The sequence below is a fragment of the Ursus arctos genome, unplaced genomic scaffold (assembly GCF_023065955.2).
Source record: "Ursus arctos isolate Adak ecotype North America unplaced genomic scaffold, UrsArc2.0 scaffold_33, whole genome shotgun sequence".
Taxonomy (NCBI): domain Eukaryota; kingdom Metazoa; phylum Chordata; class Mammalia; order Carnivora; family Ursidae; genus Ursus; species Ursus arctos.
The window spans coordinates 12,641,501-12,665,883 of NW_026623019.1; the positions used below are offsets into that span (position 1 = coordinate 12,641,501).

The 24,383-nt window shown below is 38.1% G+C and overlaps 1 protein-coding gene and 1 pseudogene across 2 annotated transcripts in view; one reads left to right on the plus strand and one right to left on the minus strand.

Annotated features, from left to right (window-relative positions):
* Positions 1 to 24,383, minus strand: part of ABHD17B (abhydrolase domain containing 17B, depalmitoylase) — a 47,771-nt gene that overhangs the window by 20,068 nt on the left and 3,320 nt on the right. The gene's annotated exons all lie outside the window — the stretch shown is intronic.
* On the plus strand, positions 9,376 to 10,333 carry LOC130542345 (40S ribosomal protein S2-like; annotated as a pseudogene).

Genomic DNA, 24,383 nt, shown 5'->3' on the forward strand with positions numbered 1-24,383 from the left:
TCTTCCCCTGCTTGTTCTCTCTCTCTTGCTCTCTTTCTCTAATAAATAAAATCTATATTAACACTTACAGTCCTTATGATACACTTAAGCAAAGCCATAAAAAGCAAATCAAGCCTTCCTCATGATTAAGTAGGACAGGCTGTTGATTTTTACTGATGTCAATATTACAGACTCCTATAAACTTTTGGTGACTGGGAAGTGAATTATAGCTTACCTTTCAAAGTCACACCTGTCTACATTGCTGAGCATAAACTAAAACATGAAGAGGCACACGTTTTCCTCCCTTAATCATAGTTTTTTGGCACTGCTCCTGAAAGACTTTCCAAAACATACTTATCCTCAAAGATCACAAAAAAGCTGCCATAGGTGTGCCTGGGTGGCTCAGTCATTAAGCGTCTGCCTTTCGCTCAGGGCGTGATCCCAGAGTCCTGGGATTGAGCCCCACATCAGGCTCCTCTGCTGGGAGCCTGCTTCTTCCTCTCCCACTCCCACTGCCTGTGTTCCGTCTCTCGCTGGCTGTGTCTCTCTCTCTGTCAAATAAATAAATAAAATCTTAAAAAAAAAAAAAAAGCTGCCATAGTACATCAGGAGAGACACTGCATGAATACACATTATTCTCTCCTCCATTTATAAGAAGTAAAATCTTTTCCTGGGAAACTTCTCAGATGAACACCTATTCAATGCATTCCACAACATATAATACCCATCTATGGCACAGTAGGATCTAAATGAAGTAGTCATGAGTTTCAGAAAGTTTTAGGATTATTGCTGACTCTAATGATGAACACAATCTTTTTCAAAAAAGAGAACTCGCATTACTGGTATCTCAATTTGAATTTCTTAAAAATTAAAAAAAAAAAAATTCAAGGGACACCTGGGTGGCTCAGTTGTTAGACGGTTAGGCCCAGGGCGTGATCTGGGATCAAGCCCCGCATCGGGCTCCCTGCTCTGCTAGGAGCCTTCTTCTTCCTCTCCCACTCCCCCTGCTTGTGGTCCCTCTCTCACTGGCTGTTCTCTATCAAATAAATAAATAAAATCTTAAAAAAAAAAAAAAAAGATAGAGGTAAACATCAAAAAGAATCCTTCAGGGGCACCTGAGTGGCTTAGTTGGTTAAGTGTCGGAATCTTTATTTAGGCTCAGCTCATGATTTCAGGGTCCTGGGATTGAGCCCTGTATCAGGCTCTTTGTTCAGCGTGGAGTCTTGCTTGGATTCTTTCTTGCCCCCTCCAGCTGACAGAACTTCCCCTGCTTGGACATGCATGTTCTCTCTCAAACAAATAAATAAAATCATTAAAAAAAAAAAAAAAAAAAAGAATCCTTCGAAAATAGGGGAACTGCCCCTGTGAAGAGATAGATCAGAAAGACAGAACTGGGACCTGGGGCAGCCTATTTTCTTAACAAACTGCTGAATTATTTGGCTTTTAAACCACATGCTTGTATGAATTCAATAAAAACAATAAAACAAGAAATCTCCTAATTCCAGCTCAAACCCAAACTGAACTAAAATCCAGAAGTTACAACTCTGGGTCATTTGTTTTTAGTTTTGGTGTTTACTACTGTACTCATATTTATCTTTTATTACAATGTATCCTTATTATAAAAGATTCAGAGAATTTATCCTATTTTCTCCCTCCTCTGCTCATTCTGGTTTGTTATTTTTAGCTTTCATTGGTTATTTTAATAACTTTAATTATACTTGAATCTTCATTTCTTGTCCCATCAACTTGAAAAAGTTTCTACTGGCTCCCCATGTAATCACATACCTAAGTTTTACAGCAGTCTGTTTTACAATTACTAAATTTTCCTGTGTTTTCTCGTTAGGTTGATTTTTAAAAACTGAGTAACAACAAAAGTATTTACAGGATTATTCACTGTCATCCAGTGTGATAAACCCCAGAGAATATGTAGTCATTTCACGTCACTTAATTCCAACTGTAAAGGTGCTTACACTCTGATAATTACTCAAAAATAGCCTTATTTTTCATTTCAGCTTCCTTCTTATTTGGACTTCTGAAGTGACTTATTTTTCTAGGGTCTCTTAATTTTCAGAAAATCCACAAGCTTTTTTTTTCTTTTTTAAAGAGAGAATTTTTTTTTTTTTAAAGATTCTATTCATTTATTCAACAGAGAGAGAGACAGCCAGCGAGAGAGGGAACACAAGCAGGGGGAGTGGGAGAGGAAGAAGCAGGCTCATAGCGGAGGAGCCTGATGTGGGGCTCGATCCCAGAACGCCGGAATCACGCCCTGAGCCGAAGGCAGACGCTTAACCGCTGTGCCACCCAGGCGTCCCCCACAAGCTTTTTAAATCTCATATAACACATTCTAAGTTTTTATTCTTAGAATTTGTGCAACAGAATTCACGTTGATTTCTGAAGGCATTCTTAGACCCCAGTGAGCTCTGTTTTAATCTAAAACAATTATGTTCCGGGCTGGTTTACAGCCCAGTTGTCTGCATACCCAGGATTTAATGTTTCATCACAAAGCTTTGTTGATTCTTAATTTCATCTTTTAACCTTTTAAAGGTGGGATTTCTTTGTCTAATTTTGCTGGAATATTATCTCCAAGCACTTTTGCCCTTCCTCCTTCTCCAGGACTTTGTGATGTAAACCACCTTTTTACACACACTTTCAAGAAGTTCTTATTTTGGTTTCATACCTAGGACAAACCAGGGATGCTTCGGAATTATAGGTTGGTTTTAAAATTTCCTTCAAAATTTAAATCATTCACCCACATCTTCTAGCATCCCATCCCATGGTGATGTCTAATACCTGTTTTTTGCAGTGATTCCCATCTCTTTCCCACAAAAAATTTATGAGATTTTCCTTTATCTTCGGCTCTGAAATCAACATGTGTGTTATTTTATATCTATTCTATTTGTATTTAACAGGTCCTTTGACCAAAAGCCCCAGGACTTCCTTCAGCTCAGAGAATTTTTCTTTTTCTTCTTTTTAAATTTCCTCTCCACCTTCTCTGTTTCATCACGAATTCTAAGATTATGCATTATACCTATAAACTTCTCTCCTTTTCCCCATCTCTTTCAGCTCTATGCTCTAGGAAATTTCTTGTATTTTATCTTACAGATCATTACATTGGCGTTCTAGAGTGCAGAATCACTTTTATTTTTATTTTTGAAAGATGTTATTTATTTAGAGAGAGAGAAAGCACGTGTGTGAGTGGGGAGGGACAGATGGGGAGGGAGAGTAGGAGGAGAAAAAATCTGAAGCTGACTCCACACTGAGCATGGAACCGACAAGGGGTGCTCAATCCCACGACCATGAGATCATGACCTGAGCCAAAATCAAGAGTCAGCCGCTTAACCAACTGAGACACCCAGGAATGCCTAGAATCACTTTTAACACTTGGACTCTGTTTTAGTTTCATGGGAACAATATCCTCCCAAATCTCTTAGAATACTAACGAAGGCAAATTTTTGCTGTTTTGTCCAGCTGTGGTTTTTTTTTTTTTGGATGTTTGTTCCTCTGTTCACCTTGGATTTTCATGTTATAGGAATGCTTCTTCAATGACTGTTCATATTTACCAGTAAAATAAAGAGGATTTCTGGAAACAGACTATGTCTCTGAGAATCAGACTCAAATCTCAACTCTCACATACACAACCATCCAACTCTGTCTATGACACAAAGAAGTGTCTTTTGTTTATCATGTTCAGTGGAAACAGAAGATACTTTACAAATACTCAAGAACATGTACAGCTTTAACTATTTGATCTAGTAATGCAATTAGGACTTCTAACAAGTAAATTCTTCCACTGAGTATAGGGTAGGTCAGAACAACTAAGCTAAGAATTATGTGACCTGGCTTTTGCTTCTAGGTTTACTAAAAAGTTGGTGACTTTAGGAAAGTCAGTCTCTTTATACATAATGTTCCTTTTCTATAAAATTAGAAATTTGAACTAGATATTAAGGTTTCTTCTAGTTCTGCAACTTTATGACTAAGATGCTTTTAAATTCTCATAGGCTTCTGATTCACTCAATATTCTACAGCATGTAAAAGAATAAAGAAATTTATACTTTGAAAAACTTCAGAGGGGTGCTTGGGTGGCCCAGTCGTTAAGCGTCTGGCTTCGGCTCAGGGCGTGATCCTGGAGTCCTGGGATGGAGCCCCACATCAGGCTCCTCCGCTGGAAGCCTGCTTCTTCCTCTCCCACTCCCCCTGCTTGTGTTCCCTCTCTCGCTGCCTGTCTCGTCAAATAAATACATAAATAATCTTAAAAAAAAAAAAAAAAGAAAGAAAAAAGCAAATCTTCAGAGATTCTCAAAGCTCCCCCCCCCACTAAAAACAAAGCACTTCAACAAGCGCATTAACTTTTATTAGGCAAGGTATAGTTAGTAAGTTGTAATGGGGGGGCAGGTAATAAAGTGGAGGAGAGTGCAGGTGTTTTGTGAGGGGGTGAGAGATTCCTGTTTCTCACAGCCCTACTTTCCAAAATGAATGATTTCTGGGGCATCTGGGTGGCTCAGTTGGTTAAGCACCTGCCTTTGGCTCAGATCATGATCCCAGGGTCCTGGAATTGAGCTCAGCATTGGGCTCCCTGCTCTGTTCAGTAGGAAGCATGCTTCTCCCTCTCCCACTCCCCCTGCTTGTGTTCCCTCTCTCACTGTCTCTCAAATAAATAAATAAAACCTTAAAAAAAATTCTCTTAAAAAAATGATTTCTTTTTATCTCCTGGCCACTGTAGGGAAACAATGCTTAGTTTTAAAAACTGTGGCAAAATACATAACGTTTATCATTTTAAGCATCTTTAAGTGTATAATTCTGTGGCATTTAGTACATTTACACTGTTGTGCAATCATCACCACCAGTCTTCTCTGGAACTTTCATCTTTCCCACCTGGAACTCTATACTCAAATATCAATGACTCCTCATTCCTTCCTTCCCCTAGCCTCTGGCAATCACTATTCTACTTTTGTCTCTATGAATTTAGCTACTTTAGGCACCTCTAAAAGTGGAATTATATATTATTTGTCTTTTTGAGATTGGATTGTTCCACTCGGTATAGTATCTTCAAGTTTATCATGTTGTAGCATGTATTAGAATTTCCTTCCCTTTAAAGGCTGAATAATATCCAAGGGCTCCAAACTGGCTCAAATTCCATGTGGATTATGTACCACTAACACCAATTCTACCTCCATTTCCATGCTAGCACATACCCCAGGGAGCCTGCCAAGCTTTCAGAAGAAAATCATTCAACTCCACATTGAAGGCTTGGAGATAGAATTCTGTTACTAATGACTGACAGGACCTCAGCTCTTAACTCTTTTTTGCCACAACCTCTCAGTCTGAATTTCGGATGTGTTAGGTCTTGCTTATTTTACTTTGTTCTCAAAGCAACTACCTCTGAAATAGGTAGTATTCCCATTACACATCACTGCAAGGACAGACATCTTCACCTGTCCTCTAGTAGTTGACATGGAATGGTAAATCTATAAACTCCAAAGTCTACTATAGATCAGGCATTGCTTAATTATGCCTCATTACGTTACCAGTATCTGTGCAGTAGGCAGCATTGTTTTGTGAGGTATCATTCATTTTTTATTTTATTAGGACAGCTACTACAAAAAAGTTTTTGCTTTTTAAAGAATGCTTTATGGAAGTATAACTGACCACAAGCATTTTTAAAAAGAGTTAAAACAGAGGGAAAGAATAGCAAGAGACAATGGAGAGCATAAAAAAAATCTTTAGGTAAAAAATGATAGTAAATCTAATTACTCACTATAAGTAAATATGACTATTCTTTTTAGTACAAAGACAATACTCCCCAACTAAATAATATGAGGTTAACATATAAGAAAACATCTGGCAAGAAGTATGAAAGCAGACAATGAAAGGTCATTCTCAATCATAAATGTAAATGAAAAAATTCTACGCAACTATGAGCAAAGTGAGTCTAGCAATGCATGAAGATATTTTATATCATCACCGAATTAGGATTGTTCCACGAATGCCAGGTTGGTTTTGTGGAATTTATTCCATTAAGGCTCTTAGAAAACTAGTAGAAGAAGGAAATTTCCTTAATCTCTAAAGGACATCTATGAAAATTCTGTAGGAAAAATTATACTTCAAAAAAGAATACTGTCACTGTTTCACCATTAAGACCTTGAGCTTACATGGTCATGGACAGTGTGCTGGGATCCTGGCCCATGCAGTAAAGGAAGAAAAAGCAATAAAGAATAAGAATTTACAAAGATGTCATGTACAAAGTCAGTACACAAAAACATACTGCATTTCTATACATCAACAAAGAACTAGAAAACAGAACTTTTAAAAAAGATGTAAATAGGAATATCGTGTTCAGGAATACAAACACACAAAAAGATTTCAGTTCTTCCCAAACTGAGTTCTAGATTCAGTGCCATGTCATCAGCATCCCATGGGAATATCACTTACATTCATTAACATATCAAAGATAACCCAAACGACAAATCCCCAAGGACTGGTAGTATAGGTGTTACCTCAAACCGATGTCACCTTTGAGAACAGTTTGGTGGTCCATTTCAGACAAACTTTTTAAAATAGAAATTGATAATATTGAAGCATATATCCAAGAACTTCCTACAATCTTTCCACATTTGAAGCCACTGAAATACATCATTTCTATGTAATAAAATTTGCCTTTTTAAAAATGACTTCAGCTTCACAAGCGAACAGCAAAGCTGTGAATATATAGACACCAGTTCAGATTTTGCTTATTTTTTGCCATCTGGTGGCCAAAACCACCTCCTTCTTCTTTCCTCAGATACATACTCCCTCATTCCGAACAACTATCTCACCTTTTCTTCATCCAGTCTTACATTTTTAAAATTTTTGCTTTTTTTTTTTTTGGTATATGAAAAGGGAAGCCTTTCATCCTTATTTTTTCTTCTTCCACTGGACTCTCATCATACTCTCTACACTCACACCATAGCAAAACACCTCATTCTCCATTCTCACACACTTATTGAGAGACAACGAGTGCACATGCACACAGCCTTGTGTGCATGGGGGGGGGGGAGTGAGAATCCCAAGCTGGCCCCATGCTGGGTGGGGAGCCCAACAATCCCATGACCTGAGATCATGACCTGAGCTAAAATCAAGTCCAACATTTAACTGACTAAGCCACCCAGGCGTCCCATCTCCCAAACTAATTTAACTCCACAATGAACTCCATGAACTCTGGACCCAAAATGCTAAGTATGAATCCTGCCTTTACTGTATTTGTCATCTCGGGAAATTTAAACGTCTCTGTTTCTTCTCCCGTAAATTGGGCCAGGGGGATGATAATGGCTCTATTTTACAGGGATGTTATGAGGATCAAATAAGGTTAATATTTATGAAGGCTTCGCAAGACCTAGCTATATAGAATTGTATTTTTGTAAATAAACAGTAGCTTGGCTTTCATAACTTATCAAAATTTCAAGCCTGCAACTTTAGATTCTTCCATGTGAAAAGTTGTGATAATACTATTTGATTTGTTTAGTTTTACAGACTTAAGCTCAGCTAACATGGGCTTCTGAGTTACTTCTGTATGGCAGCCATTGCTAGAATTAGGCATACTTGAATGTTAAGTATATGCAATGAAAGATGTATCTATGGTAAGGTTCAAAATAATAATGACAGACAACTTCCTTGGGGTTAATAAAGAGTTGGTAACTTACAAAATAGTTCAGTTGGTTAATTATACAATAAAGAAGAAACATTTTTAAGCCCAGGAAGTCTAGCTTCTTGAAAACAGGAGTTGCTGGGCCCTTCATATACATTTCCATACTTTCAGAAGATACCTTTTAATAATATGTACAGTGGAAATTGAATTTTTTAGTGATGATTCAGAGTCCTACAAATATAAAATGTCTAAAACTTTTTATGTTTAGAGAACTGCAGGTTAATGTTTAAATTTTTTGAAAAATTGAAATACATAGTTTTGTTTTAGGAACTTGAAGTATTTTTGCTGTAAGCCAATACTGATCTGTAGGTAGAAAAGTGCTACATTACTTTTGCAGTCTGGGCAATCTGAAGACTGTATCAAGTCCTTCAGCCTCTATTATACCACCTGGTCAATATTTGAACGCCTAACAAATTGCTTCTTATTATTTCTTATTCTACCCTAAATGGCAATGTATCAGGTTAACATATTGTGATATATTGATCTCAGACCTGACATTGGACAAACCCTTATCTGGAGGTTCGGAGCTAGGTACTATTTAATCAATTCCATACAAAATCAGTGTGTTATCAGCTTGGAGTCAAACTTGAAAATTACCTGAAATACCACCACTATTAAGAATATCTTTGGTCCTATGGCCCCTCAAACTATATGCGAAGTTTTTCGAAGAAGGATCCAAAACATTTACTAACAAAGTGACCTGAAAACAATCTCAAAAATCTGGAAGTTCTCAAGTTATGATTTCTGTAACATATTCATTTTATGTTTCTCAAGTCTTACCACGCACCCAATCTAGAAAAACTACAGCATTTTAATTTTTGTACAGGTATTTGAAAAGCTGTAAGAACTCATCCCTTCTGCACCTATCTGATTTGTGGTAAAAATGGATTATACCCAATGTTGCACTGAGTTTTTTCTGTCACAAGAGAAAACGACCTGGATGTTAACCTACCTATAACTTTGATTCTGTGAACACTAATTCTGTCCCAAAATTCACTTCTATATGGTTAATATTCTCAGATCTAGACTACTCTGTACTTTAGAATGTACTGCACACAAACCAGATTACAATTCTAATAGCAGACTTCTTGGTTTGGGGATAAGCCTTTATCTGTGCATTAAGGACTATCCCTAGTTCTGTCACCTACCTGGTGGAGGTTCCAGAGAACTTGGTTAAGACATTGTACTTCTAAAAAATAAATTTACAGGGGCGCCTGGGTGGCTCAGGTCCCACTTGGGGCTCCCTGCTCAGCAGGGGGACCTGCTTCTCCCTCTGGCCCTGTTCTCTTGCTCACTCTGTCTCTCATATAAATAAAATCTTTTTAAAAAATCCCCCAGATTTACAGATACTGGGAAAAGGAGAGCGTTAGAATTTTAGTCTGTGAATATAATGAGATGCTAGAGTTTTAGAGTAAGGCTGCCAGCTTTTCACAGAAGATCTATAAAAAGGTACTAAAATTACAATACTAATATCAACTGAAGAAATATATATGTTTCTCTTCTCCTAAAAGACATATGCAAACCCCTTCCTCAGGACAAAAGACTATCATTCTCTCCCCACCTTTTAAAAGGCAAATATCCTTCTCCGAAAAAAAAAAAACAAACGGTGGGAGGGCCCTGGAACAGGGGGCTGCAATGGTGGTTTCTGCAGCAGCATCCGGGGTTAGGGTGGCAGCGGTGGTCCGAGCTGCCAAGACTGCAGAGCTTGCAGAGGCAAGGCCAAGGACAAGGAGTGGGTCCCCATCACCAAGCTGGGCCGCCTAGTGAAGGACATGAAGATCAAGTCCTGGAAGATATCTACTTCTACTCCCCTGCCCATCAAGGAATCTGAGATCACCGATTTTTTCCTGAGGGCATCCCTCAAGGATATGGTTTTTTAAGACTATGCTGGTACAAAAGCAGATCTGTGTTGGCCAGTGGACCAGGTTCAAGGCATTTGTTGCCATCGGAGAGGACTATGGACACAGCAGTCTGGGTGTGCAGTGGTCCAAAGAGGTCGCCACTGCCATCATGGGGCCATGATTCCAGACAAGCTTTCCATCGACCTGTGTGGCAAGGCTACTTGGGTAACAAGATCAGCAAACCCCACACTGTCCCTTGCAAGGTGACCGGCTGCTGAGGCTCTGCACTGGTGTGCCTCACCTGACCCCAGGGGTACTGGCATTGCCTCAGCTCCTATGCCCAAGAAGCTACTGATGGTGGCCAGTATGGACGACTGCTACACCTCAGCCAGGGACTGCACTGCCACCATGGGCAACTTCACCAAGGCCACTTTTGATGCCATTCCCAAGACCTACAGCTAGCTCACCCTGACTCTGGAAACAGACTGCATTCACCAAGTCTCCCTATCAGGAATTCACTAACTGGGGTGCCTGGGGGGGTTCAGATGGTTGGGTGTCTGCCTTCAGTTCAGGTCATGATGTCCAGGTCCTGGGACTGAGCCCTACATTGGGCTCTTGGCTCAGCAGGGAGTCTGCTTCTCCCTCTGCCTCTCCCCCTGCTTGGGCTCTTTCTGCAACTCTCAAATGATAAAATCTTAAAAAAAAGAAAAAAAAAAGTAAAAAAAAAAAAAAGGAATTCACTGACCATCTTGTAATGACCCACACCAGAGTCTTCATATAAAGGACTCAGGCTCCTGCTGTGGCCACCACATGTTTTATAGAAGAAAAATAAATGAATTAAAGCCTATTAAAAAAAAACAAAAATAAAAGGCAAATGGCAAGAATAAAGCGAAAACTACAATAGAGAAAACTGATCAAGTCCATGTATACATTTTTCATGTTGGTCAAAATGGGTGCCTTTTCTGAGCTGAAGTTGAATTAGGTTAGAAATGTTGTATGTATCTCTTCCAGCAGCACTGGGGCTGATTATATGGAAAACATTTTAGAATAAAATAAGGCTTCGGACTGTCTACTAGTAGACTTCCACAAAGAAGTAGGGAATAGTAAGAAAACTTTTAGGTGTTTCCTAAGAGACACATAAATTTATAAGTAGAAATAATTTTAAGTGCCAATTAATGCTAATAGATTGATTTGCCCTTTTTTTTTTTAAAGATTTTATTTATTTATTTGACAGAGATAGAGACAACCAGCGAGAGAGGGAACAAAAGCAGGGGGAGTGGGAGAGGAAGAAGCAGGCTCATAGTGGAGGAGCCTGATGTGGGGCTCGATGCCAGATTGCCGGGATCACGCCCTGAGCCGAAGGCAGACGCTTAACCGCTGTGCCACCCAGGCGCCCCTAATTTGCCCTTCTTACCTAAAGATTAATCTAAGAAAAACTGCAGCTCTCTTTCTCTCTATAAACAGCAGCTCCAGTAAGTTATAAAATTAGTTAACAGTTGCCTTAGAGGGCTTTAACTGCTCCATGTAACTTCTTGTAAACTTGTTACACATGAGATATGAAATCATCTAGCGAGAAATTACTTAAGACATAAAACCAAGACTATAACAATGTACAAGAGCTGGATAAAATCATGAGCCTTTTGTCACAAAAGTGAGAAAGAAATGTCAACAATAAACGTATTTTAAAAATCAGAATAACATATAAAAGTATAAACACTGACTACTGTCTAAATTTAACAACGTATCAGGTTTCATCCTCCCACCTTTTTGAAGATTTTATTTATCTGTCAGAGAGATGGGGACAGAGCGCCTGAACGCACAAGCAGGGGGAGTAGCAGGCAGGGAGAGGGAGAAGCAGGCTCCCTGATGAGCAAAGAGCAGGATGTAAGACTCAATCCCAAACCCCTGGGATTATGACCTGAACTAAAGGCAGATGCTTAACTGACTGAGCCACCCAGGCGCCCCCGGAGTCTAACTTTTCCTTTCTCTGACAGTTACCTTTTCCCTTGGTTTCTTTAGCTTTTACCTTCTACTTTAACATTTTCTTCAAAGACTCCCTTTTTGAAAGAAAAGAAATTTCAATTGCCTTCCTCGTTATTACGACATTCTGCTGTCTTTATAGGATAGACTGAAAATGGAAGTGGTCAAATCTGCATATACGAATTAAACGTTAATTCTCAAAATAGGCTTTTCCACTAGGCCAGTTCTGAGATATAACCTCTTAAGAACGTTTACTTGGTGAAGGAGTGAGATTTCAGTTATTTAAATTAAGTCAGTGTTACCCTACCACTTATTTAATAAAGCAGTAGAGAGAAGTGGGGCAGATATAAATCTGTTTCAACATGAAAGAAACAAAACCAAACCACATGGCTTCAGAGTAGATCAGGGTACAATTTCAACGTTCCTACAAATAATTTTGAAAAAGGTACCTTTATCAACCATGTGGAAAACAGAACCATAGAACTGCATGATAAGCAGCATATGAGTATATTCCTCCACACATATATATAATACACAGGGCCTTTTTATAGGGATATGGGGGGAATATGGAACTTATGCAGTCCCAATATAAGTATTATATTCCTTAACAAGATCACTGCCTCTCTTTACAGATTGTGTAACAAGTCAGTCAATTCTTACTAATATGGCCTTCAGTTTGTCTACCAACAGTCTGGCCATCTCCACCACTTCCATTTCTCTGCTTGCCAAAGTTGCTTTTCCTTAGCTATACTCAGCAGTAAGTAAAAATGTGAAGAAATTACCACTACTCCTAGAAAATGTGCAGACAACACAGTTGTCACTGTCACTTGTGCTTAATACCTTTCCTATCCCAAGAAATAATCATTTTGTCAATGTTTCTTCAAACATGAAAGTTTTACCTTTTGCACACATTTTCTTAAGGAGTACATAACACAAACTAGAATAAGTATTTCAAAAAAAAAAAAAAGGTTTAAATGCCAAATTAAAGAAAACAACATATTTAATAAATTAGGACTCAGTTTAAATTCTTCCAGACTGTGAACAAATCACTTAACTGCTGAGTGTCTCCTCATTTGAAAACATAAGGTAACTGGTCTCTTGTTCATTCAAGTCTTTTTGAATTCTAAATTCAGGTGCTCTTTTTGTAAATTGGTAGCCAGCCAGTATCAGTCGTTAAACGTCTGCCTTTGGCTCAGGTTGTGATCCCAGCTTTCTGGGATCGAGTCCCGCATCCGGCTCCCTGCTCAGCGAGAAGCCTACTTCTCCCTCTCCCATTCCCCCTGCTTGTGTTCCCTCTCTCTGTCAAATAAATAAATAAAATCTTTAAAAAAAAATTGGTAGCCAATATTTTATATGTATTATAATGAATGAATATACAATTTATTATTAATAAATTAATGCTGTACAGGGTCTTTTCATCTTATAAAAATTCAGTGCTATATCATGTGGGGTAGATTTTAAGCTTCAGAAATCAGACAAAAGTAGATATCAATAATTAGAAAAAACTTTGTGGACGTAGAACTTTACACTAGGATGTGACTTACAAAAGCAGAGGGAAAACTCTCTAGGCTGGGACAATGATACAGGTAAAAGTATAATAGTAAGAACTAAAGCAAAGGGTGCATGGTAGAAAGATAGGGAAAAAATTGGGACAGGGAAGGATTAGATAAATGTTCAACAATGTACAGAAACCACTGTAGTTCTTACGCATGTGTTAGAATGATACGGTCATTTAGGCAACTGCATAAAAGCCTATGTACCGGTGACTTAAGTAGAGCACAGTAACTTGTTAACTACTGTACTGATGAAGAATTTATTTAAATTTTTAGATTTCAAATTAAGATTTTTAAAAACAAGCCTCAAACAGGCGCATATTTCAACCTACTACATGGAGGTAGGTCAAACACACTATTAAGAAAGTAGAAAATCAACAAATGGTTATCATATTGCAAAATGTGTAAACCACATCCTTCAGTTAAATATCAACACCTGACTACCTTTAAAAGTAATTGTTTCTCTACATCAGTAATATGTAACTTTCTACTCTGCAAAATAAAGATAATCTTGATTTATTGGATGTTTGAGTTAACAAAAATTTTGCCTTATATTCTCCTCTTAAAAAGGCAAGTACAAAGTGAACGTCACAGACTTTTTTTTGCTTTCTTTTAGAGAATTTCTAGACTAGGTCTGTGAAGTCTTTTACTCAAAACTGATAGAGAACATCATTTCTGAATCTTCATGCCAAATAATGCAACTGGAGATGAGTGGGATGGAGAGAAGGGGAACAGTGGCTTGGACAAATAGTGGGGCAAATCTTTGTTATCTGATTTGAGAAGAACCTGATAGGCTAGTTTTTGGTAGTCTATACATATAGTGTACCTCTGTTATAAATACTTGTTTGGGAGGGAGAAAGCAAGCATTAAGACGGATAGTCCTTTCATCCTTCCAAATGCCATTAATTGGGTTACTAAGGAACGCCTTATAGTACTATGTTTCTAGTTATCGTTTTATTTAAAATGAACTTTTATGCCCCTAAGTGCCTCAATTTTAATGTGAGAAGACTGAAATACAAGAGCTGGAGCTTTTCCAGCAAGAATATTTTATTATACTGAATCCTCCTTTTTATCTGCCTGGATGTTTTTCGGCATCATATCCTACATTCACATTATTTTTCTTTATACAACTAGATATAGTTCTCTTCCTCTCCTTGCTCCTACAGAAAGAGAAATCTGTACATTCTATTAAGAACACCAAAAATATAAAAATAGTTGTTTTTTTTTTTTTTTTTTAAGATTTTATTTATTTGACAGAGAGACAGCAAGAGAGGGAACACATGCAGGGGGAGTGGGAGAGAGAGAAGCAGGTTCCCGCTGAGCAGGGAGCCTGATGCGGGGCTCGATCCCAGGACTCTGGGATCATGACCTGAACCGAAGGCAGACACTTAACAACTGAGCCACCCAGGTGCCCCTGAAAATAGTTTCTAAATATGACATTTCTAAAGAAAAAAGGAAATCTGTGGGAGCATTACTAATACAAGTCAAAACAGTATTAAATAGCAGGAAGTTTACATTGACCTCCGTATCTTAAAGTATAAATACAAGAGTTCAACTGAGAAGTCATTTACTTTCCATCATCCTTAATTACAGATGAAAACATATACAATTCTCTTGATTTACTTAAGTTACTTTTCTATGCTTTTATTGTAGCTCCCAGCTTTTACGAATGAAAGGACTGACCAGGGTTATGTAGAGTTAAGACAACAGAAGGGACTCAAAAACGTGTGAATAAACAAACAAATGGAAAATACGTATGAATTTCTCCCACTCATATGTTCCACACAGCCTACTAGGTGATAACCTGCTTAAGAACTCCTCTACAGCTTCCCTCTGTACTTAGAATAATCTAACTTCTCCACAAGTCCTTAAAGGCCTTGTAGGATCCGGCCTTTGCTTACCTTTCCAAATTTATCTTGATATGCTCTCCTTTCATTATTTATGACTACAGTCTCCCTCCCCATCTTCCATCTCCTTAAAAGCATGAAGGGTTTGCACACTCCCTGACTTCTCATTATTTCAATCTCAAATGCCCCCTTTTCAGAGAGATCCGTGAACCTCGTATCTAAATTAGGTTATTCTTTTTTTTTTTTTTTTTAAGATTTTCTTTATTTGAGAGAGTGAGAGAGAGAGAGAAAGCAAGAGAGCACAAGCAGGGAGAGTGGGAGAGGGAGAAGTAGGAGGGGAAGCAGGCCTCCCACGGAGCCCCACGTGGGGGCTGATCCCAGGACCATGACCTCAGCTGAAGACAGACGCTTAACCACTTAACCGACTGAGCCACCCAGGCACCCCTAAATTAGGTTATTCTTTTTTACAGCTCCCAGCTCTTTTCCTTTACAGTTGACAATTGTGATCCTTGCCACATATTCACCTGTGAGCGGACTTGATAAATACTTAAGTCTTTACTATGTGGTCACTGACCATGTGTTTTCCTTAGCACTGTCTAGGAAGTACCTGATTAATAACAATCTAAATGAGAGTAAGAAAATAAGAACCTACAGTTATACCTAAAGAACTGACAGAATATAAGCTGAGATAATGCTAAATATAATCAAAATAGATTTTGTTTTGTTGTTTTGAACTGGGATTCAAAACACTAATGTTTAATTTATGGCTTCAACCTTTTGAGGTTGAATATAACAAATTATATTTCTATTTACTCTGCATTCTATGCATTAAAAAAACACCTTCTGACAGATTTAAAATCCTTGACAGGTACTTAAATAAAGACCAATAAGCCCGGTATACATGTACAAATTACTGATTAAATGTTTTATCTGGTTAATTCCCATTAACCGCAAAACAGCAAATCAATTTCCTGATTATAAAGCGATAATACTGTATTTTTATTTATCAAGTTACATCATGAGTGTCCTTTGACAAGGTTGGAAAATCCTTTATTTAAAGGGTTAGTTGATGGTTAGCCAAAAAGAAAAAAAGTTGAAATGTTTCCCAAATGATTAATTTGGGAGGCCATTTTAAAGAGCCTAGTACTTATGAATTATTTTGAAGAGATAATTTTTCCTACTGGCAAAAATTGACCATTCTCTTATGTTTGAGGGCTTCCTTTGGGATAAAATGTGTACTAATGAGAAGGATTTACATCTTGAAGCATTCATTTTAAAGTGGTTCAGGCATTTAAAGATTTATTTATTTATTAAGAGCAAAAGAGAGGAGGGAGGAAGGGCAGAGGGGGAGAACTCAAGCAGTCCCAAGCTGAGTGCAGCACCCAGGACCCTATGAAAATGGTTCAGGCATCTGAAATAAATGATTTGCTCCTGTAGTCACCAGGTGCAGCATCTGTCTTTAGGTGATAAGGTAGCAATCAAATGCCCTAACACACCTTAAAAGAATCAAATTTGTCTCTGAAGGTGACTTGCCTTGCCATCTAGTTAGGGTAGTCAATGGCAGCTGCTAAGACCTCAGGTGGTGGAGCCGATCCTCACTCAAAAGTAGACTATCCAGGGGCGCCTGGGTGGCTCAGTCGTTGGGCATCTGCCTTTGGCTCGGGGCGTGATCCCGGCGTTCTGGGATTGAGCCTCACATCAGGCTCCTCCGCTATGAGCCTGCTTCTTCCTCTCCCACTCCCCCTGCTTGTGTTCCCTCTCTCGCTGGCTGTCTCTATCTCTGTCGAATAAATGAATAAAATCTTAAAAAAAAAAAAAAAAGTAGACTATCCAGTGACTGGGATACTCAGATGCTAAGAAGTTCTTCCCTTCTCCAGCTAGCATCAACATCAGGGAGTATCAGCAAATGTCTTGCTAACCATCTCCATACCCTCAGGACTTAGGGGAGGAGAATGTTGGCAATAATGGCAGCTGTAAGCCTCCGAACTTTGGGTTTTTTTTTCTGTATTACTCTCATTGCTTTCCAGTACCATCAAAGTAAGACGCGGAACTTCAGACTTAAAGAACATGGAGCCTAGCTCTGTTTTTCACTTTGGTAGGAACCCTAAAAAATGAGTCACACAGGGGCACCTGGGTGGCGCAGTTGGTTACTGCATTGGGCTCAGGTCATGATCTCAGGGTCCTGGGATGGAGCCTTGAGTTGCACTGGGCTCCCTGCTCAGTGGGGAGCCTGCCCGGCCCTCTCTCTCTGCCTGCCCCTCCCCTGCTTGTTCTCTCTTCCTCTAGCAAATGAGTAAAATCTTTAAAAAAAAGAAGTTACACATTTTGATTAAAGATGTGCTGTTATAGCTGATTAGGCAATATTTACATTTCTTTTTTTTTTTTTTAAGATTTTATTTATTTATTCGACAGAGATAGAGACAGCCAGAGAGAGAGGGAACACAAGCAGGGGGAGTGGGAGAGGAAGAAGCAGGCTCATAGCGGAGGAGCCTGATGTGAGGCTCGATCCCATAATGCCGGGATCAAGCCCTGAGCCAACGGCAGACACTTAACCGCTGTGCCACCCAGGCGCCCCCAATATTTACATTTCTATAAGGAAGTTAAGTTTATGCCACAGGAGAATACTCCCAAACAGGGACAAGGTAAGGTAGTAAGCAATGGTATAATGTTAGAGCAATTTGATTTCCTATTTCTAAACACATCTGGCTAGCTTGATCTGTGGAGCATGCAACTCTTTATCTTAGGGTTGTAAATTCATGCCCCACATTGGGTGTAGAGATTACTTAAAAATAAGATAAGAGAAACATTTGGATTTACAATGGCTTTCAGCAATTGAAAAAATAAACCATAATAAAATCCACAAGTATCTAATAAGTTGAACAAAAGGAAATAGCTCAGGAATTAATGCTATATATTTCTCAGAGTTGCTTCCATTTATCAGTCATTTTATTAACTTCTTGTAAGTTTGGTAATGAGAACCCTTAGAAATCAATTTGCGGCAAAACAAAATATGAAAGAGTTTCTACCAAGGGAGGAAAATATAATATTTAGGTTTTTTTTAAACATAAATGTTTAGTTATAACAACTGAAATAACAATGTCCTATATTTTGTGTATAAAATTATCTTTTCATAGTCTTCAGGAAAGGGTGGTTTGAGGACTCGTACTGGTCATTGATAAAGTTATTCTCTGGGAAAATGAGAAAAGCTACGGACAAGAGTAGTGGGCTTAATGATTTCAAAGGTTTGCCCTCTGTTTGGACATTATGTCCTTTCTATTTTTGTTAAAATACACTTTTTTGTGAAAAAGAAAACATGTAAAAAATTTTAAAAATTGTAATAGGCAATACGTTAAAAAAATTTTTTAAAGTAATTTCACCAGGCAAAACTTAAATTAGAAGCCTCTTACTGTTTTTCCTTTTGGGGAATTTCGCCCTTAAAAATAAAGTTATAGTACTAAGCTCTGGAACTAGACATAAAAGCAATAAAATCACAGCTGAGTTACCTTCTAGTTGCGTGGTTTTAGACAACTAACTTCTCTGAGCTTCAATTTTTCGTGTCTGTAAACTTTGCGGAGTTGCTAGGAACATTAAATGAGGCAACGTCTAAATTCCTGGCATACTAGATTCAGAAAAAGATGTTCTTTTACTTGGAACAGGCAGGCACGTATTTGATGATCTCTTTCTGAACCCTAGAAATCAATTCATTGACTCCTGATTGCCTTTTCACTCCTTTGAAATCTCACTCCCTCATGACCAATCCCTCCGACACACTCTAGGTTGTTCCAATGCCTCTAGTATCTTCAGAGACCCTGCCTAATCAATTGTCCTGTTTCCCATATCCTCACAGCCTCTCCTGCTCTCCTGGATCATATCTTCTGTTTATAAACATATTCAAGATTCTCCTCTTTTAAAAAAAAAAGTGGGTATATCTATATCTAGAGTCTAATTACCATCTCTGAGTGTCCTTCAGAATCCAACCTTTTTATTCTTACTTCCCACTCTTCCACAATAGGTCCCAAATGAATTGTGCTCTAGTATCTATAAAACTGTTGACCCATTTAAGATTACCAATAACCTCTTAAAACTTCAATGTGCAGGGGCACCTGGGTGGCCCAATTGGTTAAACATCTGCTTTTAGCTCAGGTCATGATCCCAGAATCCTGGGATCAAGCCCTGGGTCAGGCTCTCCACTCCACTGGGAGTCTGCTTCTCCCTCTGCCCCTCAACCCCCCCTCATGCCTGCTCTCTCGAGCACTGATAAATAAAATCTTAAAAAAAAAATATTTTTTTTCAAAGTGCATGGGGCACTTCTCTGTCTTCAATTTACACCACCACTTTGTGGCATTAGACACCATTGTCCTGTCCTTTCCTTCTTGAAACTAACTTCCAATCTTGGTTTTTCTGGTGATCTCTTTAAAGGTTATTACTTTTACAGATTGGCCTTTTGTCTTCCTCTTTTAACTCACCCAAACCCATGGGTTTAACTACTACTTTGGTCTTTTGTTTTCCAGTCTTATCTCACCTGTACCCATGGCTTTAACTACCTCTTACACACTAACGAGGCCTAAATCTAAAAAATTTCTAGCACAGACTTCTCCCCTAAGCTACAGACCCTATCTCCATCTGTATTCCCTCTCAGCTCCCTTTTCCTCTCTTCATTCCTCTCAATCAAGGCCTGTCTCCTATTTATCTCTCTCCACTCCTTCAGCCACATCTTGGCTCAACCACTTTTTATTTAACATTATAAAACCAATAATATCTATCTCTGTTCTTCTAATCCACACTCTACCCCGCAGCCAGGTGATGTCACTTTCCTGTTTAACTCTTTCAATGGGCCTTACAGTCCTCCTGAATAAATTAAATACTTTAGTATGTCATACATGATGATCTCCTCACCCTCTTTGCTTCCCAGTCTCTAGCCTTTAATTTCTGAGCACTTCCTTATTCATTCATTCTACTGAACATACTATTCCTCAATGAGAGATCTACTCTTTCTTCCCTCTATGCCTTTGTGCATACTGTTCCTCTCCACTGGTTAAATCCCCCCCAACTCAATCACCTCCTCTAGCAATAAATGTTTACTGTTTTTTAAGCCCTCTAAGTTTTACTTCTTTCTCTAGGGGGGAAAAAATCTCCTCTGAAGAATGCTCATGCTGACAGATTTAATCTCTTCAATGAAATTTCTTTTGTATCAAATCACGAAGCAAAATGTCTTAGGAATTCTAATAAAAAAAATTGAGAACAACTACCCTAGAGGATTGTATCTGAATGTCCTTAATGTATAATTGTAAAAAGTTCCCCTCACTCTTACTAACTTTACTGCCCTACAATCTTTATTAATACAAGTGTCGTTAAGGTCTTTTAAAAAGCTGCAAACAAAATTTAACCCGTAGTGTTTCAGTTCTAAGTTTGCCAAAACCAGTTACCGAAAGGCATTATTTTCTTGGTAATAACTGATGTGCAAAGAATTTTTTTTTTTTGAGGTTGGGGATGGCTAAGCTAGAAAGTAAAAAAATATCTAGGTCACAGTTAGTGGATGGCATGTTTGGGAAAAGTTTATTAGAGGGATTATTTCAACTGATCTTAATTTTAAAAACAAATTTAAGAACAATCTAAATTCAGAAGCCAAACAAGTTTACTGCAATTGATAAAATGATAATGTCTTCTGTTTTTGTTCCTGGAGGCACTCTTGCTCTACTTTGGGTTTGTTGAGGTTACAATGCAGTTTTGCTTACACCAAGTTAATGAGGTTATTTCAACCCTCTCTCTTCTTCACCCTGACCTACACTAAGCATACTTATTTTCTTAATCCTATTCTTTTAATGCGACTGCATCTTAAAAATAAATGTTTAATAATCCAAGACAACCATAACATTTGAATTTCTTTAGTAGTATGTATTTTTAAAAGTGAAGACCTCTAACTCTATTGCCAATTCTAATACTACCTCCTTAGATACTATGCAAAGCTTCATGGGGGAAAATGGAAAATAAATTTGTAACTGTAATACTGTTTTGTTATAATGGTTTTCCAAAGGCCACACAATCTAACAATGTTACATAAGCTACATGTTTTTGCTTTTATACTTTAAAGAGTCAATTTTAGCAGTATTGCAGAAAAAAGAAAAAAGGAGCACAAGGAAAAATACAACCAAATGTAATCAGATTTCATCCGAACTCTCCTTGACTTTCTGTGTCACTTTATACCATTTAGCAGCTTCAATTTATTCCAAGCGCAAGATGATACATATCCACTGCCTCCATCACAAAGATGGTGTGGTGATCAATGAGGTAATGCCTGTAATACATTTTGAAGCTCTAGCACAAAGACACCTTAAATACAAAACACTTTCTCAACAAATCTGAGAGGATTTTCACATTAAAAAAAGGGTTAAAGATAGTTTACAAATGAATATATGTTAATAAAATATAACCCTGACTAGTTCTTTTCATTAGTATTTCAGAAGAGGTAGGATAAAATTTATCAACTGGTGACACAGATAATTACACTGTGATAAATGCTATGAAAATACAGAGTGCCATGTGAGAACTAGGTGGGGGTAGGAGGTGGGTGTTTTCACTTGTTATCTCCTTTAATCTTAATAATACTTTTCTTAGGTTATCATCCTTTAATACATGAGAAAATCAAAGCTTCAGGTTTAACTCAGTTAATTTGTCCAACTTCACACAACTTATTAAGTGGGACAGCCAGGGATACACGTTTAACTTAAGACTATACTGTCAACTCTTCCAAGATTTTGCTAATACTTGCATGGCTAGTGTCTTCGATGCTCATTCTCCCCTTCTCAGTGAAGTTACCCTAACTACACTATTTGCTAGGTCAAACCGCCTCCTTTGATTACCCCCTACTAGCCTTCACTACTTTTTCTTTAGAAGTATTAATCACTTTCTAAATATTAGGTATTTTTTAAATTTTGCATACTGCCTGTGGTCCTCTGCTAGGTGGTGAGCCCTAGGAAGCTAGGGATCTTTGCTTATTGTTTACAGATGTACCCCCCAAAATCTAAAATAGTATCTGACACACAATAGATACTGACCCAATTTTCCTTAACCACTTTTCACCTTTAACTGTATGCATAAAGAACTTGTGTAACCATTCTCATTTTTATTTCTAGGGGAAACAAAAACAGGACCTATTTCTGAGACAAATTAACATCAAGGTAATATTTTAATTTAGTCTAAAATTTAGTTTAAAAATCAGGGTCATAGGGGCGCCTGGGTAGCACAGCAGTTAAGCGTCTGCGCCTAAGCGCCTGCCTTCGGCTCAGGGCGTGATCCCGGCGTTGTGGGATCGAGCCCCACATCAGGCTCCTCCGCTATGAGCCTGCTTCTTCCTCTCCCACTCCCCCTGCTTGTGTTCCCTCTCTTGCTGGCTGTCTCTATCTCTGTCGAATAAATAAATTAAAAAAAAATCTAAAAAAAATAAAAAAATAAAAAAAAATAAAAATTAGGGTCATAATAACCATTTAAAAAAACTGTAGCCAGAATAAAAAGTGATGAGGACACATGTAAAACAAACTGAATGTGAAGGATGCCAAGTGACACGAAAGATCAGTAGCGCCTGCTCACTTTCAGTGATGCTTTAGAGGCTGAATTTATGACACAGAACAAGCACGGGAATTAAAGTACCCTAAAGCAATGGTTCCCAAAACTTAGGAATTTCAAAAATCAGTTAAATTCTAAAAAGTTGGAATGACAGAGTTGCCAAATTTTCATTTTGCCACAAAGGAATATTAAAAACTAAATACAATCTACTATCACTAATTCCATCAGAACACAGCAACATAAAAACATCATTTCACTATGGAGGGTAGTGATTTTATTAATAAATTTAGATTCACATATACTTCATTATATAAAAATAGTCCCATGTGAATTTAATATCTAAACATAAAAAAGTAGTACCTTAAAAAGTTTTATCAGAATCTGTACAAACTCAGGAAAAAAAGACCTCCTTTACAAAGAAAAAGCACAATCAAAAAATACATATGACTAGGAGCACCTGGCTAGCTCGGTCAGTAGAGCTTTCAACTCCTGAGGGTAGAGATTACTTAAAAAAAAGAAAAAAAGAAAAAATATATATTTGACTTTAAAATTAAGAACGTTAAGTCATAAAAAGATGCCATATTTAAAGAGAAAAGACATGCTAAAGACTAGAAGATAGGGGCGCCTGAGTGGCTCAGTCGTTAAGCGTCTCAGGGCGTGATCCTGGAGTCCTGGATTGAGCCCCACATTGGGCTCCTCTGTTGGGAGACTGCCTCTTCCTCTCCCACTCCCCCTGCTTGTGTTCCCTCTTATCGCTGGCTGTCTCTCTCTGTCAAATAAATAAATAAAATCTTAAAAAAAAAAAAAAAAAGACAAGAAGATATTTGTAGAGGCTACCAAGCATAGTTATCCAGAATACATAAAAAGCATTTACAATCAGTAAGATAATCCCATTTTTAAAAAAAAAGCAATTCATAGAAAAGGAACATGAATGCCCCCCCCCCAAATAAAGTGTTCTCAATTACAGGGCTAACTGGGGACATGCAAATGAAAATTCTGAAGAGTTACCACACTTTACATATTCCTCAGCATGGCAAACCACAAGAGGTCTAATAAAGTATTTGAAAGGTGGGAAAATAGATCCCCTCATCCCCTCATCCCCTCATCCATTACTACATCCCAACATCCATTACTGGCAGAAACACTTGAGAGAAAACTGGTGGCTATCCAATAAAGTTAAAGAAGCTGCTCATACATACCCTTTGTTCTAGTACTCTACCATTAGATTTACATCCCAGGGCAATCTTCTCAAAGATGGCTTTTTAGTTGGTTTAACAAATGGGGGCACTACTGAACAGCTTCCAGGGATGCCAGGCACCCGGTGCATACTGGTAATAATGCTGCCCCGTCTCGTGACTTTGGGATATTCTGCTGGTTGCTCATTTAAGGGAACGAGGAGGAGGCGGGGGAAATAAGGTCAGATTATTTATAAACAGGACTTAACACAAAGTCTATTTGTATTGCTTTAATATTGATAAAGATTTTAAAGAATGCAACCACTGTGTAAAGAGAGAAGACTACATTTTTATATTTGTCCAAACTGTACTGGAAACAGCTCATTATTTCAGAAATACATTTATCAACAACAGTGCCACCATCGGTATTTCAACAGCCAATTCAACACACTTGTTTTAATTTGCATCAGTAGGGGCGCCTGGGTGGCTCAGTGGGTTAAGCGTCTGCCTTTGGCTCAAGTCATGATCTCAGGGTCCTGGGATTCCCAAGTCAGGCTCCCACCTCAGTACAAATTCTGCTTCTCCTTCTCCTTCTGCATCCCCCCCAAACTTGCGCGCGCACACTCTCTAATAAATAAATAAATTCTTAAAAAAAAAATAATTTGCATCAGTAGCTTACTCTATTCATGGTGATAGTAAAAACATTGGTGCAAAGTATCTGACTACTGCTTTTTCCAGCAGTGCTTCTTGGATTTTATTTAATG